Raw genomic sequence first — 6,000 nt, forward strand, 5'->3', positions numbered from 1 at the left:
TAATCGATTACACAAGTTTGAAATTTTTTTTTGTCACAAGTTGTGACTCTTGAAATTTGAAATCTCAACATTCAAAAACATTGATAATCGATTACATGCTCATGGTAATCGATTACTGCTTTGTAAATTAGTTTGAAAAGAATGTTGGCTACTGGTAATCAATTACTGCCTTCAGGTAATCGATTACCAAAGAGTAAAACTTTTGGTAAAAGATTTTTCTTTGAAAAATTCTTTTGGACAAATTGTGCTATTCAATCTTTTCTTTTGAAAAAATCTTTTTATACTTATCTTGATGCTTTTCTTGAAGTTCTTGTATATCTTGAGTCTTCTCTTGAATCTTCACTTTAATCTTGAATCTTGATTGAACGACTCTTTAATTCTTGATACTTTCTTGACTCTTGATTCTTGACTTGAGTCTTTGGCATCATCAAAATAAACTTAAAAAGCATTGCTTCCACAAATCTTCATTGAGGCATAGAAATGGGACCTTATGTACCCACCATGGTGGCTGGAAATACAACAACAGAAAAGCCTAGGGAAAATTGGAGTAAAGAAGAAAGAAGACGAGTACAATATAACTTAAAATTTATTCATGGAAGAATCTATTCATGTTTCATTTGATGAGTCTAATGCTATTCCTCCAAGAAAGGATATTGCAGAATCATTAGAACAAATGCATATTCATGGACAAGATTCTAAAGGAAAAGGAGAAGGAAGCAATGAGGATTCTCAAGTTGATGAAACCAAAACAAATGATGATCTTCCAAAAGAATGGAAAGCTTCTAGAGATCATCCCCTTAACAACATCATTGGTGATATCTTAAAAGGGGTAACAACTAGACATTCTCTTAAATATATATGCAATAATATGGCTTTTGTTTCAATGATTGATTGAATTTGATTGTAAAGTGTTTGATTGTGTTTAAATGTTTGTGTTTGATTATTGTGTTTGATTGTGTTTAAATATTTATGTTTGATTAATTTTTTTGATTGTGTTTAAATATTTGTGTTTGATTATTGTGTTTGATTGTGTTTAATGATTGTGCTTGATTGGTTTTGATTGTAAAGTGTTTGATTGAGTTTTGATTGTCTTTGATAATTTTTTTTGATTGTGTTTTGTTGATTGCTTTTGATTGTGTGTTTGATTGATTATGTTTGATTGTGTTTTTGATTGACGTGTTATTGTGCTTGTTTTCATTCGATGAATATTGAATGATTGTTAGTATATTTGATTTGATGTGCTTGATTAAAATGAGTGATGTGTTATTGTGAATGGCTATATTTGATTTGCTTGATTTATTTGTTAATGATTGATTGTCTAATTGATTGTTGAAGTTTAATGAAGTTTCTAGACTTAGAAATAAGTATTTCTAGGAGAAAAGGCTTGATATAGTGCTCTAGTAATCGATTACCACTCTGTGTAATCGATTACACAAGAACAACCTTCCTGTAATCGATTACAATGGCCATGTAATCAATTACCAGTAGGGTGTTTGTTCTGGTAATCGATTACCAACCCTTATAATCAATTACCAAACGTCCCTCCCTATAAATATGAACCTTCAGCAGCTGAATTTTTGCGATTTCTTCCCTCGATAGCGTTTTCTCTTCCCCAATCTTCAAACTGCCATATCTCCTTCATTTCTCAACCAAATCACCTCCCACAAAGCCCATTTTTCATCATTTTCGATTCTCTTTCATTCCAACCGATCAAAATCTTCAATAACTTCTGTCGCAACATGCTCTTTTGCGGGCGAGCGAAGGCGAGGCTCACGGGTGCGCTTTCCAAAGAAGGAAAGATGCACGGAGTCGCCACCAACGTTTATTTGTGGAAAACGTCGAAAAAACCGAAGGAAACCGGTCAAAATGAAAATTCTAAGTTCGGGAGTTGTATTTACGTTTGAGGAAGGTATTAGCACCTCTTACGTTTGTCCCAAAGGACAACAACCTATTTTTAAGAATTGTGGAAATTGTGCTACCTTAACTTTTATTTCTTTTTATCTTTTGAGGTCGACAAAAGCGGGGCTCTTGCTCCTACGTACCCTCCATCAAAGAGGAAATCAGACCTACGTAGTTCTTCCTAAGCGTGAATCAAGCGATTCTTTTTACTTGAAAGGTGATCATTTTAAGGCGTTGGACCTTAAAAATGATCCATTTTACTTGGTAAGAAACTGAAATGATAAACTTTCAAAATCCTATTTTTGTGGACGAGCTTGACTAGGCGAGTTGATTTTAGCCTTAGTTTCACTTTAGTTATTAGTCAATTCAATTAAGAATGAGAAATCCCAAAGAAAAAAACGTCCGATTGATTTTTCGCTTTATTTTACTAAAAGGTATTTTTTTATTATTATATTATTATTTTACCTCTTTTTTTGATTTCCAACGTGGTTACGGCACGACTGAACGGTTGGAATTCATTTTAACAGAAATTAACGGATGATACAATTCAAATAATCGGTGGAAATTTATTTTATTTTTAGATTAGGCGAGAAATGACTTAAATAAATGACTGAAGCACGTCAAAAGGGGGTATAGAAAGCGAATGAAAATGAGAATAAAAATACATGAAACAAAATGTGGACCACCACGGGTACATAGAATGAATTGAAAAGCTCGGTTTGAGGTACTTACCCGTTGAAGACTGAAGAAAACGAAGAACGAACGATGAATACTGAAGAATGGTCGAGAATCTTCGCGTAATTACTCACGGAAACGTTACGGAAGCGCCTTGGCTTGGATTTTCTTCACGGAAGTAATTTTCCTCAGCAATTTCAAGAGAATAAGAAGTGCCAAGAAGGCTGAACCCCTTCTCCCTTCACTCCTCCCCCTATTTATAGCAAAATAGGGGAGGAGCTTGCCACCCAGCTCGCCCAGGCGAGCAAGGTTGCTTCCTCCAGAAGCAACAACCTTCTGGAGGAAGAATCTGGAAGGCCCAAGTGGGCCTGATTGCTATTTGTACCCCCCTTTTTACTAAATGCACCCCCTTCTACTTTTTTTTGGTAATTCTTTTTCCGTAACGTATCGAAACTTCACGAATTTTGTAACGATACTTATTTTCCTTCCGCAAGGTTACGAATCTTTACGGATTATGTATTTACTCTTTTTTAGCTTTCGAAGAAGTTACGGAAACTCACGGATTGCGCAAAAACACCTCTTTTCGATTTCCGCCACATTACGGAATTTCATGGATCGCACAAGCCTGCTTCCTTTTGATTTCTGACACGTCTCAGGACTTCATTTATTGTGCAATAAAGGATGCCAAGTATCTCAAAGCGGCTAACCAAAGGTTGCATGTCATCAAGTAATAATCCCCGGACGAAATTAGGGTATGACAGTTGCCCCTCTTTACTTACCTTTTATCGGAGATAAGAGGAAAGCAAAGATAAGACACTGATTTCGTTCGTCTTGCCCTTTCCGTGATTAGTCCATGATGACTCTCGTCTTTACTCCTTCTTTTTGCTTTTCTGCACAAAACAATACAAACAACAACAAGAACAACAAATATAATATACATATACACATTTGGGAAAAGGAAACAATCGGGAACATAACAAAGATCACATTTCCAGTCAAGAGGATCCGCCCTTGACGATGAAAAACTCTGGAGAATGGAGGATTGCACTCAGCAATCACTACACATGGCTCCAAACTCGTGGGTGGAGGACACATGAACGAAAACACAATTCATGGGGGTCCGAAAAAGGGTTGAGAATGGAGAATTGCACTAAGCAATCACTACGCATGGCTCCAAACTCGTGGGTGGAGGACGCATGAACGAAAACGCAATTCATGGGGGTCCGAAAAAGGGTTGAGAATGGAGAATTGCACTAAGCAATCACTACGCATGACTCCAAACTCGTGGGTGGAGGATGCATGAACAGCGCTAGGCAATAACATTCATGGGGCTCCGAAAAAGGGTTGAGAATGGAGAATTGCACTAAGCAATCACTACGCATGGCTCCAAACTCGTGGGTGGAGGATGCATGAACAACGCTAGGCAATAACATTCATGGGGCTCCGAAAAAGGGTTGGCAGGACCGAACGGTCCACCGGGTTTTTCCACCTGAAAGGCAAACATGCTTTTTGTAAAGAAAAATAAATCATTCGTGAGAGCACCATATCTTAGAGAAACAATATACTTGTGCCAAGGGTAATCTTCCTTGTAACCGAGAATGAAGGGCAGGATGTCAACTTTTAGCTTTTAAATGAACATGTAGGGGAAACATCGGGCTAAGCTGAAAATAAATCACTCATAGTGTATAAAACTCACACAGGCAAGTGTTTTATCCTATTCCCAAACCATAACTGCACCATGACTCTATTTTGCACACGATTTCCTATCGAATCAAAGATCAAACGTACGATCACGGACCAATAGGATTTTCTCGAGGGTAGTATTTTTTGGAGAGGAAGTTGGGTGTTTCGGTCTTTTCCTCTTTGTTCATGTGGGGTGGGATATCGCCAGTCGAGAATGGCGATTCAAAAGGAAGAGACACAAAAAATGGGTTTTCCTTTGCCGACAGTCACTTATTTTGCCGAGAATTTATCTGATCTGAAGATTTTCCATTCCCTTTCTTTCATTGATCCAGAATTATTTTGTTTGCCTCCGCTCTTTTCCATTTTCACTTCCCTTCGACCTTCGACCTTCGACCGGGAATCCTTCCCTTTCTTTCTTTTTTATTGTTCTTTTCTTTATTTTCATCTTTTTCTTTTTCTTTCTTTCCATTTATTCCTTTTCTTTCTTTTCACTTCTCCTTCCCCATCCCTTTCTTTGGGAAATCGGGTTTTAGCATTCTATTCGCTCTCCCTTGAGGAGATCTTGCTGTCCTTTGCTTCGGGGGAAAGAATGAGGATTCTTTTGATAGGCCAAGGTTCAAAAAGTCCAAGGTTGTGTTTCAATGGGGTCTTTTATCGTGGGAATCCAATCTTGATATCTGGGGCGAAACAAATTTAGGTGTCAAAGTGTCGATTTCGGACCGAACTTCCATATTGTTCTATAAGGCACGCGTGACAATGATGATTTGAAAACAACGTGCAAAATTAGTCATGGCTACAGCCAGGTGGGCACTCAAGCATCCCGTTTATGGCATTGTGATACTACGGTTGGGAATTTACACAAACAGACCCAACGTTTCCAAGTTATGTTCTTTCATCAGTTTAATGAATTCATCCATTCTTATCTCGTTCATTCCGGAAAATAAACTCTTAGCATCAGTCCCTTGTTTCCAGAAGATATGTTTGCTCTTTACGAATGATTTATACTTCTTAACTATAACATGTCGACCTTCGCGGTCTTTCTTTCTTTTTCCTTTTGTTTCATCTTCATATATTCACAAAATTATACACCTATGGTCCTCTATGAAGAAATCTTTCTTTGTATATCTACACTCTTATACATGACAAACTTTTTCTGTATACGCATTGGAACTCTCTCTCTTTACGTCACACGGTCAAACCCTATTTATATTCAAAGATCTTTTTCGTTTTTCTCCAACGCACACCTATGGTTCATACAAAAGTTTCTTTATATACACTCGTTGTTCACACACACAAGAATTTCTCTACACGTATCTTTTTTTTATAAAAACCCTTCTATGCACATTTTCCTTTTTCTTTATATACGCAGACATTTATTCACTACACTTCTCTCCCTTTTTTATCATGATTTTGGTTCATTTTATTTTTAGGACGACGTTCCTAAAATAATAAGAAATTCTACATGATTCAGGAATTTCTACAAACATTATTGACAACAACGAAACAAGTACCGGCGTAACAACTCAAACGATATGTATGTACAAAACAAAAGTCAATCAACACGAAACAAATGTTAGTCCCTTAGTCAAACAAAAATAGGATGATATGTAACATGAAAAAATGGAAACAAAAAGAAATATGGATCAAGGGATCTCCCAATCATGTGGCGCCACTCCCTCCTAAGAAATCAAGTAAATCGGTCATCTCCTCGTCCTCGCGGGCCTCATCTGCCTCGTCGGGAGC

This window comes from Glycine max, chromosome 7, assembly GCF_000004515.6.
Source record: "Glycine max cultivar Williams 82 chromosome 7, Glycine_max_v4.0, whole genome shotgun sequence".
NCBI lineage: Eukaryota > Viridiplantae > Streptophyta > Magnoliopsida > Fabales > Fabaceae > Glycine > Glycine max.